Source organism: Vidua macroura, chromosome 6 (assembly GCF_024509145.1).
Source record: "Vidua macroura isolate BioBank_ID:100142 chromosome 6, ASM2450914v1, whole genome shotgun sequence".
Classification (NCBI taxonomy): Eukaryota; Metazoa; Chordata; class Aves; order Passeriformes; family Viduidae; genus Vidua; species Vidua macroura.
The window spans coordinates 18,659,570-18,679,230 of record NC_071576.1 but is presented as its reverse complement, the minus strand read 5'-3'; positions in this window follow the sequence as shown (position 1 = coordinate 18,679,230).

Genomic DNA, 19,661 nt, shown 5'->3' with positions numbered 1-19,661 from the left:
ACATTTAGTTACAATAGTCTTGCTGAGAATTTAAGCTAGAAGCACTGACTAACACTGAATAAACTCAGGTTTGTGGTCACAGGAACTTTGGGTTCATAGGTTCAGTTTTAGAGATTATTATTAGCAGCTGCACAAAGAGAAGGGAACAAAGGCTTCTTCTTCCTTAAAGTATCAGATTCCTTTCTGTAGAGATTGAGGAGGAAATACAGCTACTTCACAGAGATCTCCCTCAAGAAATAAGGTGGCCAGAGCAGAAGGAAAGTAAATGCAGTCATGGCATTTCTCTTTGATGACTACAGAAGCTGGCAAAAAATAGAGCTGAATCATATTATGAGGGATGCAGCAAATTACAGGTGTTCTGCATTGTTATATAGGACATCTGGTTTGTCCAGAACCCTGCTAAGGTGCCTTCACTGAGGTTCATGCTCTTGGAGTGCTTGTGTCAAAAGGTAAAACCCATGCCCATAAAATCAACGAAGGATCTGGATTTTACTTTGGTTTGTGCATCTTTATTTCCTCTTTCCTGTAAGTTCTGGAGTGCCAGCTACACCACAATGCTCAAGAAGGATGTGCAACAAGGCAGGTTGGAAAGGTCACTTTTTTGGTGACTCTCCTTTTATCAATGCAAATATTAGTAAGGTCCTTGCAGGCAAGATTCCAATCCACAGTAGATGTGATCATTGTGTTAGCCATCAGATCAGACACTACTTTCAGTTTAGATGTTTATTACTTTTCGCCCTTATTTCTTGTCACATTATTTCTTTTCTTAATATTGAAACTAAGCAGTTTGTACTCTTGCTTATTTGTCACAACACAAGGAAAAGGTTTCTGCAAAACCATTATACCTGCAAACTGTGGTGATTACCCAGCAAAGTTAAGCTACAGAAATTCTGCCAATACAGTGAACCATTTATCATGAAGTCAATATCAATTCAGTTTATATCCAGACTATGAAAAATCCAGAGGCACCAATCTCACAATTTCGTTGCTTTTGCCTCATTTCCTTTATGTTGCTTTAACCTTCTCTAGCATGATTAGAGGACAGATTGCTGCTTGATACCTTATATGGTTATCTGATTTATTAGTGTTTACATTTAAGATTAAATCAAGAAAAACTAAGCTCTTTTCTGATTGTCTGCATCTTTGGGCTGCTCCAGTAGTAATTTACTTTGTAGCTGCCCCTGCACTATTGGTTTCTCACCATTTTACACACACATAAAACACACACACACATAAACATATGCACAGTCACACTATATTTATACATTTTTTATGTTTATGTATATTCAAATACTCAAATATACAAATATATAGCCATATGGAATGCACATCTGTAGTATAATTATGGATTGAGCTATGTTGAGTCCATTATTGACCTTGTGCTCTGGATTTTTGCATCAATTCAGTTCCACTTTAGCTTATTCAAGAGTAAAGAGGTAGAGTAGCATGAATTTTTTGAAGAACTGTAGTGTCAGTATTAGCAAGAGCATGTTTTTCAACAATTTATGTGCTTTGACAGTGTTTGCACAAAAACTTGAAAATTACAGAGAAGATTATCACAGCTCCTGGAATCAGAGAGTGTACACCTTTTGGAATACACTTTGGAATGCAAAAAGCACATCTGAGGAATCATTTTCTAGCAGGACTGTTCTGTGTGGTCACTAAGTAAAGAGCAGACAGAGGAGAATGTGAGAGAAGGCAGTATGAAACTGAAACCCAGTATGAACAAGAAGGGAAAAAATCAGATATTTCTACATCAGTAACATTACTGTTGATTTTCTATGTACTTTTTTTCTCTGTGGTCTGTATTTCTTTCCCTGTATTTGACAGTTTTTCCTTATGATAGGAGCTGTCTTTTAATTCACTCTTCTGCTTCATGAAGAACCTGATTTTTCTACAGGATTTTTGTGGAATGCCCCAGATGAGCACTTCTGTTATACATGAGCAAATGCATTTGTGTATAGCAGCCCAAAGAGAGTTTTCATTGCCACTCATCCTCCTCAAGCCATTAATCTAACTGTTTGAAAAAGATCTTTCTGAGATGAGCCATGCAGCCAGTGTGCTATTACAGGAAAATTAGAAATTTGGTGGGTAATATTATTTTAGTGCTTTACTTTGGAGTAATAGTAAATGAGCTGATATAAGTAGAGCAGTTCCTTCTAGTTTATGAAGTTCCACTAACAGACTACTCTGAACATCAAAGCTGTTTTAGTATTTGGAGCAGGGGTACAGACAGAGAGACAGATTTGAAAGACAGAAATCCTGCAAAAAAAAAAAATGACTTTTAAATAGATATGGGCCAAAATATAAGAGTTCTGTTCAGACCTAGGGTACCAAACAATTGTGGTAAATATAAAGATGCAAAAATTTCTTCTATTTTTTCTTTATTTGTGGGATTAAATTCGGGTTGCTGCTTATTTTAAGTGACTAAATTAGCACACCATCAGAAAATCTTTGCCTGGGTTGAGAAAAATTCTTTGTTTCATACATTTTCCATTAAAAATCTGAATTTTCTTTTTCCGTTTTCTTTCCCAAAGAAACTAGTGTCTGCTATGTGGCAGTGAATTTGGAAAGCTGCATGCTTGTCAGTTAAAACAAAATATCACAGTAGACATTCCTCCACCTTGCTATAAAAGACAAATTGTTCAGAGAAACATTTCTTCAAGCCTTAATCCAGCAAACAGTTGGACCGGGGGAAAAAATTTAACAATGTTTGAAAGACTGATGTTAATTTGAAGTAGTAAAGAAATTCACTGTCCAATGAATCCTTTCTTTGCATTAATTCTAAAAAATGACATGAACTCATTTGAATTTAGAAAGCTGATGAAGGGTAAGTGAAATAACCATAGCAAATAACAAAATTATGAGTAAAACACTAACAGCATTAGTTTAGGGCAGAGTTTGATATGACTGAAAGAACATGAATTTCCTCAAGTTAGAATTTTCTGCTTGCTGTAAAATGCAGCTGTATTTTCTGGTGAACACTATGACCTTCAAAACTTTTTGATCAGGATATTTCCCATAATTATTCAAAAATTATGTTTCAGAAGCCATCCTGCAGAAAGATCTTTTAGTCATGCTAAATAATCTGGTGTTTTAACTGCTCCCAGCCCTGACAGGTCTTTGGTAATGCTCTGTTGGATTTGCTTGCAGGTTTTTCCCTTTTGGTTTTCCTGCTTGACTACCCTGGCTGGAGCAAATCACGTGAAGTATATGCCATTTTTCCACATGTAGGTTTTTCTCAGGGCAGCTGGACAAGAGGGAAGAGGCAAATCAGGACAGATCCTTTCAGTCCTCTGATGGTGACCCACAAGGAGTTTGCCACGCAGTGTCCCCTGCCCAGCTGGCACAGAGCCCTCAGCAGGTGCTGTGAAGAGGGAGGTGACAGCGGTGTGATGGACGATCACCGTGCCTGTCACCTCTCCTCAGCATCGCACTACCTGCCATGTGCCTCTGCAGCATTCAATCTAACACACGTGCACCAGCAAATGGATCCCTGCTGAATGACCTCTGGTGTGTTTATGAGCCTGTTGAACAACGTGAATGGCACAGAGGGGACTGGGATCTGCCCTCTGAGTGTGAGATCCACATTTTCCAGTTTCTTTTCAGCAGCTACATGCACTACATTCCTGAAAAAGTGTTAGAAACATAAATTAAACTGACAAAAGCGAAAGCTTTTGTAACTTATGGCAAATTTAAAGTTTATGCTAAAAGCTCTAGTTTTGCATATTATATAAGAATTAATATTAATATTTTTAATAGGGTATCAACATCCTTAAAGAGTACTTGGATCCATCTTTTTTAAAAAAGATTAACAAAATGTCAATTGCATGGGAATTTAAAAGGACTGGAATAATCTGTGGATCCTGTTACAAGTCTTCTTCAAAGGGACTTATTCTAAGAGTTTCACATTTTGAAATGAATCCTGAAGTATATCTTTTTAGCCTTTTTAGCCAAAAAAACTTATAAAACCACTGTCAGATTAGAATAATTTATGTAGAAGGCCATCGACATCAGTTATGATTTCTTCTGTAGATCCTCAGATAAATATCTAATCTTCAGTGTCATCTAGTGCACTGGAAAGACAAATTCTGACACTGAAATGCTAATGATCCTGAGTCTGCATACTTGTTGATTCCTATTTATAATGGGAAAAATGATACATCTTGTACTAACCTGGAGATAAGCACTGGGTAAAAGTTAGGCATTTTTCTTATTTCACAATATGCAGCTCTGCTGAAAATCAGTAAATTTACCTAGAGCCATTTTAGTAGAACATAAGAAGCTGCTTTATTGTTTTGAGAGTTTTCCTTAATATATGGACTCCACAGGAGCTCAATAACAACATACAAAATCTAATGGAATTATATCATCAAGATATCCATGGTTCTGCTTAAAAACATGATAGGTAAAAAAGTAAACAATGATTGTACATAAAGCCAGGACTTCATTATTAATATAACTTAAAAGTTTAATCAGAAAGCCAGCCAACATCTAATTATAACAGAAAATTAAGAAAATAAAGAGCATAAAGAAAGGATACCACCATTACTAAAAAAGCCCCAAACCAAAGTAAAAAAAGCAAAACAAACCTTAATAACAGTACAGTTAGAAGTTTATCATACATTTCCTACCTGCTAATGGTTTTGTTGAACCTTTCACTCTCCTTTGGGATCCTTCCACCTGTTATGGTACCATGTAGAAATCACCAGCACCCAAACTATTTCACAGGGAAGACTATAATGAAATTGTTGTTTTCTTCTTCACTTTAGAATTTGCTGGGATAATATTTGTTTCTTTTTTTAATGGTCCTTCACACATTGTTTCTCTTCATTGCTGTGCAAGTCCACAGTACATTCAAATTTACTACATATGATGCACTTGTCATACCCCCATACCCCAGTTTTGTTCAGGTCTGCGTTTCTTTAACTGACTGTTGATGAGCTGTTCATAGCCATGGGATCTCTGGTGCCAGGCTGTGACTCTGCTCTTATTTCACACCACTATTCCTCTGTCCTGCTTGCTTTGCTTCCTCTTCTCAAGGACTTCACCAACACACCAGCCTTGTAATTCTCTACCTTGCTTCATTGCATTAGGCTCACAAGTATCTTATTTTATATAGAACAACTACTTTTTACAATTATATGTGAAACTGGTTATACCACGGGAAGACAAGCCATATTAAAACAAATTAAACATGGTTATCCAGTTATGAGAGAAAAATACTGTTACAGTTCAACTAGGTCAAAGAAAAGTTGCAGGCAGATCAAGAAAAAGTCATACAAAGTAAGCTTGACAAGCCATAGTGCTGAGGCCTCATAAACTCAGTACAGATCCTGTGGCCCATTTCTAGCAATGAAAATACTGTAATACTGAACTACAGCCTAGGACACATAGTGCGCATGTTAAAAATGCTGTAATAAAGCCACTGTACATCCTCTGTACCCTAGTTTAGAGACTAGTACCTGTAAGATTGTAAGAAAATCTACTAAATATTAGAAAGCATTATCTTAGCTGTAGAAGTACCTACAAATTTGCTTAAAGAGTTTAAAAACATAAAAGGGTGGATACAAAATTTGGCTTGTGTTTTTTTTTATTTTCTACTACTATTACTCTACTATTTAAGTTTTATGGTTTAGCCTAAACAAAACCTTCTGAAAGAGAATGTATTGTGGAAACCCATGACAAAGTAATAGTTTCTGCAGTGACTCTGCAACCCTAATTTAGATAGCAAAAATTTGTTTCTGAGAAGTCTTTACAAGCTGTCAATTCCACTTTAGAAGACACTATCCTTCTCAGTGCGATGGTTGACTTCTCTGATGAGATTATTTTTCTTATAAGACTTTTCTAAAGTCTTATTCTCATACTCTGGCTTATTTTTCTTTTCTGAACAGATTCTGAATCTTTAACCTTACCAACATTTAAAGTAATTGATTAATTAATTCTCATATTGAGATATTGCTCTCTAAGTTAAACATGTAGGGAATTGTTGCTTAATCTGAAGTGGATATATATTCCATATCCCTCAATACTTCTCTAAGAAGCATACATTTATGCAGTTATATGTTACATGGTGATTGCTTGTTCATCTAAAGAGATATGGATCAGAAATCTGGCTTAAAGTTAAATGCATTACTAGATAGATATTAAAGGGATATCATATTCAAATGAGATGTTTTGGTCTATTCAATAGGGCACTTTCTATACTTTTATTACTTAAATAGAATCCTTAGTAGGCTTCCCAAAATGTCCTGATTTCTTATTTTCTTGTTTTTTGAAAGGCAGTCTTTCTGTTACCTCTTTCTTGTTTGGTGAACATCTAATTATATCTTGTCTGTCTTACAGAATAATGTGTCTACTTGATGCATTTGTAATTTTGTAATAGGATGATAGACTTTGTTTTAATTTAATTAAAGGTTATCAGATGGTTAAATCAACTTGCCTTTACAAAAATAAAATCTTCCTCTCTTAAAGGAGGAAAACCCAGTCTCAAAAGAAAACATTACAATTTCATTATTGCTATGCATTCTCACGCTTTCTGTTGTTAAATAAAACATCACTGAATAGATAGTGCTGAAATGAATAAACCTCCATAACAACTGTTTTGTTAGAGCTAATATAACTGAAGGCATATCTGTACTTCAGCTGTAAATATTTGTATATTGAATTTTGAAAAAAAATGTTAGAGAGAAAAAAAGCCAATATAAATTGATTGGAAAACCTACTGCTGTTACTTACATTCCTCAAATGATCAAATGAAACAATTTGACGTTGTTTTCAAAACAAGCTTTTAATATAGCAAAACCAAACTCCCAAATATGCTTCTTTGCCTCTGATCATTGCTCAGCTGGATGTCCTACGTATGTCTTTTCTCTTTTATTCTTGGATGTCACTTCTTTTTCCATCCCAGATATGATACAAAAATAGTTTATTCTAGCTGGCACAAATCTGTCTTTAGCTAGTGGAAGCATGTATTCCAGTCACACTTCTGTGCCTTCCTCACCCATCCAAATATGGCTGTAAACAGCATTAGATAACTTTGTCAATTTATATGGCAAAGATTTTTTCTATGATCTATTTTCTAAAGTATTTAGTCTTAAGTATTCCTTAACCATTTTTCTGAGTCTAAATGTTAGCTACCTTAGCTGTTTTGCTTTTCCTAATGAAAAGGTCTGTTTATTAGCAAACTGTTCCTCTTGATACTTCCATAATTTCCTTTACGCTTAGTGTTTACACTGTTAATAGGTAGAAGACATAGTATTCAGAGTACAAAGAAGTATTAGAAGTTTGTATCTGTATCTGTTTTTACTCCTTTTTATTCCTTTTACCCTTTGTTTTGTCACTACTTTTAATTGATTCTAACTCTGTAGAATCTTTAAGTGAACATACCACAGAATTCTTTCCCAAAATGTATCTCAGTTTGCCCAAAAGCACAAGATCCCCGACAGCGCTGTCCCGCCACAATAAAATCCATGCATGAACAAGTGATGAAACCAACATGTTATGAATTTAGTTACCATGTCCTCTATTCTTCTCCACTCTTCTATCCTTTTTTTCATGTCCACTTCCACTTTGTCCCTACATTTATTTCAGTGCCAGCACTATCTCTGTTGTGCCTAAACAGCTCTTTTAGCTCTTTCTATGTTATTTACCACCATTTAAATATGAGTCCAGCTGGTTAATAGGCAAAAGCTGCCATCGGTGACTGAGAGAAAGTAATGACGAAGTGACTTAGTGATAAGCAGTGCATGGCCATGGACTGACCAACTGGTTGAATTCTTTCCCTGAGAATGGACATTTACAGAGTTTTTGTAATTTACTTCACCATCAATTTTCACACATTTTAAAGCAATCTGGCTGCCTCTTATTTTATTACTTCCTTAAAACAACCAAAAACATTCAAACCAGGCAAAGAAAAGAAAAAGGAAACAAAAAACAAAGGAAAAAAAGAAAAAGAAAGAAAAAGAAAAAGAAGAAAAAGGAAAAGGAAAAGAAAAAGAAAAAGAAAAAGAAAAAGAAAAAGAAAAAGAAAAAGAAAAAGAAAAAGAAAAAGAAAAAGAAAAAGAAAAAGAAAAAGAAAAAGAAAAAGAAAAAGAAAAAGAAAAAGAAAAAGAAAAAGAAAAAGAAAAAGAAAAAGGAAAAGGAAAAGAAAAAAAAAAAGAAAAAGAAAAAGAAAAAGAAAAAGAAAAAGAAAAAGAAAAAGAAAAAGAAAAAGAAAAAGAAAAAGAAAAAGAAAAAGAAAAAGAAAAAGAAAAAGAAAAAGAAAAAGAAAAAGAAAAAGAAAAAGAAAAAGAAAAAGAAAAAGAAACAGGTGTGACTGGCAATTTGACCAACACAGCACAAAAAATGTTTATGTTCTACATAAAGCAATCAAAAATGGTTAAGTGATGCTGCAAGAAAATCATCAAAGGAATTACACTACACCAGCTGATTAGGGAATAACTGGGAATTGCTATGGTAAAAAGCAAGAAAATCAAACAAATTACATCTAGAGTTGTGTTTACAGCAGTGACACATATTAGAAAAAAATCAGGGTAATTGCATAAGCCTCATTTAGGGACAGAGTCTGAAAATTTAAAAACCAGAAAGGATAAGAAATATAAGAGGAGAATAAGAGGGTGTAATTTACCCAGTGCATCACTTTGTTTTTCTGTTAAAACATTAACAAATGGACAGCTTTTGTGAAAGCTTCGTTGCATTTAAAAAGATGTCTTTGCAAAAAAATTTTATAGCCTATAATTTGGCATGTGTTAAGCTAAACAGATGTGTCCCAAATGGTAAGATTTAAATGCAGATTTTAATTAACCTGTGTTTTGAGGGGCCTCTCAACAGAGGTTTGATTTGAGGCTTTGCTCTAAGCCTGTTTATTATACTATATTGTGTAATAAAGCACTGAATGGAAGCCCATTTTCTGCACTTCAGAATATGGTTACTTTTGTGTTTTCGAATTCAGTTAAACTTCAAACTAATAACAGCACTTCTAATTAACTATGTTAAATTCTTAGAATTTCTTAGGGACTAAATTGCACTTTATAATTGCTGAAGCACACTAGGAGGCTTGAAGCACCTTGATCTGGGATGAAATGTGTTGATTTAGTGAAACATTACCATAAGAGTATAAATTAAAAGAGCTATGAATCAAGACATCAAATTTCAGATTTCAGTATTAAGAAAATAAAAATTTTAAAAGTATACATTTTATCCTTTTTTTTTTATTTTGGTGTGGAATATTTGGTAATCAGACATATTTTCAAAACTTTTTGCACAATTTAAAATTTGAAAAAAATAATTAGTCTAATTATATAATTTTTCATGATTATAATTTTAAAAGACAGCAAAACACCAATATCACAAGTTATGCCACTGGTAATAAAATCAAAAGAATTAAAACCACAAACAATTTTCAGAAGAGAATACAATACTGATTTCCTTTTAAATCAGAACTCATTCCACTGAAGGAAAGCCTAGAAATGTGGAGAAAAAGTAAATTCTGGTCTCAGAGGACATATGTGAATTTCAGCACTTTGATGCATCTTAAATGAAATGGAATGATGGAACTTTTAATTTACATCAATCCACAGAAATAGCTAAGAAATATATATAAAAAAATCAATCCCACAACAACATCTTTTGATTCTGACCTTACTTCCATGTCCTACTTTCACAGCTTTCTTTGTTCCTACAGTTAGGTAAGGTGAAAATCATATTTATTTTGACTAAAAATATCTTTGCATTAAAGTTCTAAAAAGACAATTAGTAACAAGAATAGGTTCCTATGTCATGCCTTCATTATTCACACCCCTCAGCATGGTTTCACAGTCAAAAAAAAATTCTTAGTCACTGATTTTCACCTTTCATTTTTTTTCCCAGTCCACTGTGCCTTTTGCCTGGGAAGTAGAAAGGCGTTTGGTCTGGTGGCCCAAGTGATTAACTCTGAATGCATCACATGTTCTCCTAACAACCAAGTCCTGGTTTTTCAAAGACTCCATCCAGCTCTATGTACTCTTTGTAGCTGCTTCTGTAAATGACTGCTCCCAGGATAATCATGGCATCTCTCTAGTTGAATTCTGAAACATAAATTCAGCACTGGACAGACAATGTCTTGATCTCCCAAATTGTCTATGGTGAATACAGATTTGAACATTTTGAGCAGAGTCTGACAATATAAACTTACCCAACCAAATGAAAGTTTAGTTGATATAGGTGAATCAGTTCAAAGTTACCAGCAGATTATTTGTCTTGAAAAAAGAAATAGATTAAAAGTTGCCATTCTGCTCAGCCATTGCCAAATCATATGGAAAATGCATTTTCAAAACAGTCTTACTATGTCTCAAGGACTACTTAATTTTGCCTTAGTCCTTATTTATAATGTTTAAAATCCCTGACTTCATATTAGTGTCTGCAACTTTGTCTCATAGGATCTTCATCATAGCCTGCAATTTTATTGGAAATATTTTTCTATTGATTATGCAAAATGTGCTCTCATTGAAAGAGGCACCTCCCAAAGTCGAATTATGTTCTTTAAAGAGCTTCCTTTCATTGCTGGTGAGTATCTGACAGAAGAGGGCTCAGGGGTGCATCCTCTGCCCTACAAATCATATTTATAACCTCTTTACATCTGTAAGAGACTTTGAAATTATTATTGTGCATTACTTGTGGTACAGCCTGATTGTGTCACTTCCTGTCATTGTAAGTAGATTCATTAACCTCTTCATTTCCTCAAAGGTTTCTCTCCCAAGAAGTTTGCATCTTAAAGCAGTTTTCAAGGATTGAGTGTAGCACCAAGGCCTCCCCTTCAAAAGAATTCTTGAAACAATTCTGGTTGTACAACATTTTCCAGGCCCTTTGGCCTTTAGTCATATATTATTATGTCAAATGTAATGTGCATTTTAAATCATTACATAACACTCAAATATATAATCTAGTTCTGCTTCACTAAATGTATCCATTGAGATCTGAAGAATTATGTTTTATCTCTCTGTGTGGGTGTATAAACTCATGAACCACAGAGTACCTTGTAGTAGCAGGAGCAAATCAGGTAATACTATGCTGCCATTGTAATCTTTTTGGTTGCATATATTTCAATTTAGCCTTAAGCACTTTTAGCAAAAATGTCTATTAAATAATTTATTTCTGGATAAAATAGGAGATAAATGTCATAATTTTATAATTCTTTAATAGACCATAAAAATTGTTTTTTCCATTGTTATCTGAAAGGGCAAAGAACTTGCTTTAAAATGTTAGACAGCAAAATTTCTTGCCAGGTTTAGAGACAGAGTATTTTCCTCCATCTAGCCTGATCCATAAGGGCGCTCATAATGATGATGGAGACTATCAAAATGCCTGCTGGACCATTTGAGAGAGCAGCTTAGTGGGACTTTCCTGGAAGCAAATATTCTTTTCAGATTTTGAGTCCGGTTACAGAAGCTGCAGCAGTGCTTACTTCACCATGCCTGCAAGCATAAAAAAGAATAACTTTTTAAATTAGTATCATAGTGTGATAGCTGTAAAAGTATAATATGTCTAAGAGTCTACAGATCTGTCTCTGACAAAACCCCTCATCTTTGTAGTACCTCTCTGTCTACCTGTCTGCTCATTTTCCATGAGGCATTTCTATTTTATGCATGCAATGGCACATTAAGACAATAATTTATTTTCTGACATGATCTCCACACCTTAACTACTCTGACCTTCCAGTATTTGTGTCAGTGATTGTAGTCCTTAGCTTTTCTTGGCTTGCTGGCAGTAGCAGCTCTTTCTGTGCTGTCATCCACAGCTTCTCTGGTTTTAGCCATTCAACATTTATTATGGAAGAGAGGTCACAATTTCAGTCAGTGTGCTTGCAAATAAGTAGTAACTCCCACTAGCAAGAGTCCCTGCACAATTGTCACTCAAAGATAATGTTTTGCTTTTCCCCAGCCAATTCCTCCAATTGTATTGTCTTAATAACACTCCCCATTCCTCATCATATATTCCTGGATCATAATGGCTTTTGTCTATTCTAGCATTTTATTTTCCATCACAGTCCTATCTTCTATGTCTTTGTTCTCAATAGACACATTATGTCTTGTTTAGCTGTCATCAAGAGCAGCCAGTTTATTCTCTCTGTGCAGCTACAGCTCTACCTGTGACCATTGGGTAGAGCATTCCTTAGTCATGCAGAGGATTTTTTATTTTGCAAATTCCCTGTTCTATCCCTGCTTCCTGCACAAGCATACTGGGTGAACATTTGTCTTTTTCTCTTTCTTTTTCACTAAAGTGAGAATCTCTCCTTGATAGTGTCTTCAAAACTCTTATTCATGCTTATTTAATAAACTAAGATTCAAGTGGTTTGGAAAAGAAAATACCTTGGCTGCAGCACTTTTGAACAATTCTTTTGGGACCGTCAGGTTTTAGTTGTCCTGTTCACTATAGTGACACACTCTTACTACTGAGAAATACTTCTTTCTTTCTTAATCTCCTGGTATAGCCTCTTATCCATGCAGCTTAAAGAATAGATTTCTAACCTTTCTAATTTCTTGCATCAATATTTAGAGAAGCTATGAACTTGATAAAAATTCAATTTCAAGGATCACCACATCTGTTGATTTAAAATAGCTTGCTGTTAACGCTATGTATTTTAATGTCCACCATCTGAACTAGATTATGGTAAAATACAAACAAAAACTATTTATGCCTTTAAATATACAAACATGTTATGGGACCTTGTAAAGGATGGGTAACAAATGAACACTACTTTATTGAATTATGCTAACATCAGATTTTTCTATTGCTAGTATTTAGCTGAAGACTCACTTAAGATGGGTCTCTATTTTAGAGCATAATTACTTTTTGAAGGCTTCTTCCTGGACAATACTATGTTCTTTCTAAGACACACTGAACTTTGCTTGTTTGTTTTGGTTTTGTTAGTGTAAATCTTCTCTTAGGAACTGTTCAAACACATAATATTTTGGAATTCCCCAAGCCTTTCCTTCCAAAATAATTTCCTTTCCCCAAAGCTTGTTCACCTATAAGTACACAGAGATATTTTTGACATTTTTCCTGTTAAACTACAAAGGTACTCGGGTTTTATTTAGATTACTTGGAAATGAAAAGCCACCTGTTCTACAATTGGCTATTTACATATCTTGAATTCTTTTAGTAGTAAAGTAAAACTCTCTTCCCTATTTGCTTACTAAATGTCTACATTCCAATGTAAAACATCTCCACATAAAAAGCCTTAATTCTGAAACCAACCTGCAATTTGAAAAACGTACCTAATTCAGGGTTACAGTTGGAAAAAATGCCTGTCATTCATGGCCAACTCTTGACTGAAACCAGACATGGTATTAATCAACACTTTGAAATGATGATGGCTTGGGAAACACTGGACCTGTGCTTTTTGGTGAAAAAAACAGAGGAATTTTATTGGAAATATAAGATTTAAAGTCACAACCAGACCATTGCAATTATTGAGGTTAAGTGCTTAGATCAAAATTCCTGAAATGAACTTGAAATGTGTGGATATATGCACAGATATAATTATTGAATCATAGAAAATTAATCTGGGAAGTGTATTCTAAGTCCTGTAATCCTTCCCTCTCTTCTATGTGATGACATTCCAGATAGGTATCCATCCAGTACTTTATATTTAGTGAAAAATATGTTCTGGGGAATTGCATTTGGAGTTTAGTTACCTTGTCTAGCCCTTGCTGAAAATTAAATACATTATTACTTATCCTAGGAGCCCTGGACATGGACAATGAAATAGAATTTAATTTGTTTCTACATGATCTCTTTGACTGTACTAACTACTAGTTTTTCTAACCTCTGTCATGTCTTGACTAAGCAAGGTCAGATTTTTTCTGTCATTGCTGTTCATGTCTCTAAGATCTTTTCTTTCCTGATGAATCTGTCCAAGCAGCTTGTTTGATATTTTTTCCTTTGGAGTACATTACAACAAAACTACATGTAATATTGAGATGCAGCCAGTACTAAGGAAATCAGAGTTATGTTGCTCTTACAGCTGTTGCTCAAGTTTGGCATTATCTTTTTCACAACACAGCAATGAAAAATTGATTCCTGTTCTACTTGCAATAGCAATCTCTCCTCATGTTTTATCCATATGTTAAGTGGTTGAAAGACTTCTGGTGACTCTGTGAGACACAAAATTTTATTTATTTATATTGATCTTCCCATGTACATTATATTCTCAATTAATTCTATTTATTTTTATACTTTGTTTTCAAGCATGAAAGTCAGACATGTTGGTCCTTAGCTGTGTAGTTCTCCAGAAGCACTTCTTAAATTATTTGCATTTATTTCTGTGAAGTGTACTACCCGTCATAAATTTAATTTCTTAGCCTCTGTAGGACTCAAAAGATAATATTGCATGGTTTGGCTATTTACTAATGGTAATCTTATCTGTTTATTTTAAAAACTCAGTTTGATGCTCAGGGCAAAAATCTTCTGCCATATTTAAGAAGTTTCTGAGTTCACATGTTCTTAATCTTCTAAACTGTATTCTGGTCAATGTGCCCTGAATATGAATATGGACATATCCCATTCTGCCACTTCACTCCTGTTTGCATTTTGTAAGTTCACAGAATCATGGAATGGTTTGGGATGGAGGGGGCCTTAAGTAAAACTTCATAGCCCTGTTCTCTGAGCTACCTGCAAGAAATGCGTACCAGAGTGGCAGTACTGTCTCTGGAGACAAAGACCAGATGGGATGTAAGCACCCTGTGCACCTTCAGCTGACTCTTTTCAATTCTTCTAATGAGTTAATGCAATATAGCTTCTTTAGAGCACTCACTAGAAATGGGCATGGAAAATGACATTCTGTTTTTCACTCACTGCTTTGTGGAAGTCGATACAATGAAAATTTTCAAGATTCTGAGAAAATATTTTTCCTTCTGAACCCAGCTCTGGATTTAATTTCATTGAGTCACCTGGGACCTAAACACAAAAGGGCAAAATTTCCCCTGGGCAGAGTATAAAAACAGACCCTCTATTTATAAGAGTCCTTTCTAATATTTTTATAGTCCTGGTAGATGGGGTTGCCATTCAAGCTCTCCTGACCAAAATGAGGAAAAAGCATCATTTTGTTGATATGTTGTCTTATTTGTGGCAAGAACTATCAATCACAGTCTGCATTCTGGCTCTGGTTTCTGGACAAATTCCAAATAGGAAGTGTGCAAGCAGGAAGTTAGCTTATTTCACAGTGAAAAAAAAAAAAAAAAAAAAAAAAAAAAAAAAAGGAAACTAACATAGGTTTTATTTGTCTGGTAAATTCTGACACTGTAAAATGCTGAGGTGAAATCCTCACCCCATGGAAGTTAATGAGGATTTCTTACAAAGAAATGCTATGTTAAGTACTAACAGACTTCAGTAAAACTAAGATTTCATAAAGAAAACAAAATTCTGGAACTGAACTCTCTGCTAGATTCTATAAATTTGTTTTGTCCATTTCAAAGGCAAAGCTACTTTAATAAAGAATAATCTTGAAAGTAGTTTAATCTAACTCATTTTTTTTTAATCTAAGAGAGGATTCAAGTGGACACATCATCTCTTACCATCACTCAATTTTACCTTCCATTATAGACACAATATAAGACAGACATGTGGGCCATGATTGCAGCATCTAAAATTGTTGTTGTAGATGCATTAGCAAGCAATAAAAAACAGTAAGAAAAGATCTGAGTTTTTGTTGGTCATGTTAGGACTTAAATTAAGCCCCACACAGAAATGAATGCATTTGAAAATTCTGATCCAAATGCCAAAGTTCTTTGAAACACAAACTACGATTTAATTCTGTTCTTTAAGGTACAGCAGTCTCATAGGAGATTGTATTCTAACTTCCAAAACCACAGACTCCTTTCTGAGAGAGTTTTGGTTTTTCCAGAACAAGAAACACTTTGGTGAAGGTTTTGGAATCAAAGGTTTGAATGTTGGCAAGCCTCACAGACATTAGGCAGAAAGTCGACCCACTAAGCTATTTCCTAACTTTCTTTGAACTATACTAATTAAAAATTTATTCTTTTGTCTTAAAAGAATACTATTTAAAACACTCAGCTTGATCTAAAACTCATGCTTAATGCTTATAAAGTAACAGAATTTTGTTCTAGATAAGTGATTAAATTTCAGAAGCTGTTTTCAAACTGTGTATTTTTATAAATAACATATTTCCATTAAATGCAGATGCTAAATTTCCAGAATGTAGAATTAGCACAATAATTTGCTAGAGCTGTGTTAGCTTTGTCTTTTATATGGTTATATTGGGGGACAGTTTAGCAGATGTCTGAATTACAGTTTGTTCATAAAAAAGGCAATGCACGTTTTGAAGAGATGTTTTTAGGATTCATTTTTTGGATGAAATCCTATACAAACAGAACATGGGCCTTAGGCAAATCCAAGAAATAAAGTAGGAAATAAATTGGATACAAAGGCCCATATGCTGTGTACAAATCAGGTCTATTATCTTCACTTACCTTTTGGCAGAAATAAACCATCTTTTATAAACTATAGTTGAGCAGAAATAAAAACTCAGTGTTAGCAGTACATTGTATCCTATCTCTCAAAAAGAGGTGAAGAGTCAGCTTTTTCTTTAGGAAGAAATAATCACTAAAACCTACAAAATGATGTCTGTATATTTGCCATGTTTATTTAATGGCAACACAGTGTAAACACACCTAGGAAGAAACATCAGCTTCTTCTTCCTGGAATAACAGAATCTGCTCAGCCTGAACAATACCAGCTCAGCACCTGCCATATCTCTGGACATACCATATAATTCAATTTTACTGTAAATTTTTAAGTCAGAAGGGCAAAAAAGTCAAAAAAATATTCCTTGAGTTTGAAAATGTCCAGGCTAGATCAAAGTCTTTGGGTTTTTGTTGCTTGGTTTTGTTTTTGGGGTTTTTATGGGTTTGTTTGTTTGTTTGTTTGTTTGTTTGTTTGTTTTCATTATCATCCTCATTATTTAAAGTTAATCAAGGTTGGTGACATGGTGATACATTGGTGGATTATATATCTAATTTTTTTTCATTAGAAGAAGGAGACATTGTGGTTAAAAAAAACCATAACATATAAGAACAATAAGTTTAAAATGCTGGAACATCATCTTTTTCTCTTACATATTTCCTGTGTTGGTTTAGCCAAATGATTCAAATAATTGCTGTAGTATGTAATCTAGCATTAGTGTTCATAATGTATTGATGTGATAATGTTTAATGATCTTTATTATTGTCTTTGACTCAATTCCTTTTCTGTAAAATAGGGACAAGACAGTGATATGCAGTGCAAAAAGATCTACAAAGATAAATCTATTACCATTTAAATTATAACATAAAATGATTCAAGCAATGAATACCTTCATTACATCATCTGTCTGTGTATACCTTACTATACAAGTACTCCCACCATCTGCAGCTCACAGCATAATGCAATACTAACCCTGTAAAAGAAAATGTTTTACTTTGGATTAATGCATCTTTTTCACTGGGAGTTTTGGGCAAATGTCCGTCTTAATCTAAGCACACCAGTATATTGGAAAAATACCAGTAATGTTTGTCATCAATATGTAACAGTCAGCAAATCCAGCAATGAGGGAAGGTATCTGGTTCATTTGTTCTTCTTCTACAGTACATTATTAATATTGTGATCAATTAGTCAATATGACTGAAAAGCATAGAAGAAGATCACCTGTTTGAATTCTCTTTGCAGAAAAATTCTATCTCCCTTTTGGAGAAAGAAGGAGGAGAAAGGGAGGAGAAGGAGGGGAGAGGAGGGGAAAGAGAGGGGAAGAGTAGAGGGGGAGGAGAAGGGAGGGGAATAGAGAGAGATGGATGGAATAGAAGGGTGATATGGGAACATCCAGAAGGAACAGAGAAGAGGAGGCTCCTGAGAGCAGTAGAGAGCAAATATGTAGCCAAGTCAAACAAAGCACAGAGTGCTTTGTGTGTAGTGCACACTACACTGTGTGTAGTGTGCTACAGTTCAGAGGCCTTGGAAATTTCTGAGGTAAGAGAAAAGAAAGGAAGAAAAATCAACTCTGCAAAAATATATGTGTGTGCTTGTGTGTGTGTGTGTGTAGTTTTTAAATCTCTTATTTTAATCTATCTCTCCTGTGAGTATCATGTGTTCTTCACATTCTTTACCAAAAATATGCATTAGGTCTTGTCATTGGAATCCAGTGAGAGAAAAAAAGCAACTGTCATAAACTGAAACACAAAAAATTCCCTTTAAACATTAAAAAAAAAAGAGAGTGTTTGTTTTTTTCTTTTCCTATGAGTGTGGCAGAACACTGAAAGAGATTGTCCAGAGAGGCTGTGGAGTCTCCATTCTTTTAGAGAACTCAAAATACAACAGGGCACAGACCTAAACAATCAGTCCTAGGTGACTCTGTTTTGAACAGGAGTTTGGAGTAAGCCAAATTCAGCCATTCTGTATTCTATCTTGGGAGAGGTTTCTGGGGAGAAAGGGCAAAGTTCACATGTTTATTTCAATTAAAAATATTTTCCTCTTTGTTTATTTAAGGAAAAAGTGTGGTTATATCTATGCCTAACCCCCGTCTGACTCGTGCTTCCAGCAGAAATCTAGAAGTATTTAGCATCCATGTAAATATGCTGCTGCATCGGTACGTCCCAGGTGGCTTCCACAAATTGAAGTCACAGGGACACAGCAGGCAGCAAAGGCCACTAGAGGTCACACAAACTATTTAAAAGAGCATGAGCAAGGTAATTTATACTCCCATTGGGAACCTTTTCCTTTTCCACCTGTTCCCCTTGCTTGTCAGTCTCAGGTCACCTTCCTTCCTGCTACAAGGCTGTGGTCAGGTATGTTTAACTTGTTTTCTTCCTAAACTTGATTCTAGTCTAGCTGTGTGGAGATGATATCAATTTATGGAGAAAATTCCACTGTGATCACAGGCCATGAAAGTGTCAAACAGTGGTAAAAAATATAATGTCATGCTAGCTGAGAAATGTTTTTCTTGTGTTCCAAAAACAGACTCAGTGAATGAGCAAGACAGAATATGGGAGAGTGAGAGTCAGTAGCAATAGCCACAGTATTCATCTTCCCAAACCCAATTCAACTTACCAATCAGCTTTACAATTTCCAAAATCCATATCACTGGATTTTATAGCAAGAGCTGAGATGAAAGAGGTAAAAGTCTTTAATGGTACAACCACCTCACCCAAAGCTTTATCATTATTTTTGTTCTACTCTAATATCCAGTCTACTTACTCACAAATTTGCAGACTATTTTCTCACTACCACCCCTTCTTTATATTTGCTTTTTGCTTGTCACATATACATTCAGACAGAGAAATAAGGTTTCAAATACTCTCAGATTTAGGTTGTTTTTCTATTTATTATTTTCTCCCCTCCCACCTTCTCTTGTCTGTTTTGCCTAGAAAGGCTATGTATGGACTTTTATTTGATTCAGCTTGTCAAAGTGACTCCTTCACAAAGGGCAGAGAAGCATACGAGAGGAAGAAAGACAGAGCACTGCAGACTTGCCAAGAGCTGCAGTGTTCATTCCCTGCACTCAGTGTACAAAATAGCTAAAAATTGTCTTTAGAAACAAATGAAAAAACAAATAGGATTATTTTAATCCTCTACTTAATTTTAGCTAGAGTTATAATTTGTCAAGAACATCCCTGATAATTAGTTCTCTGGAC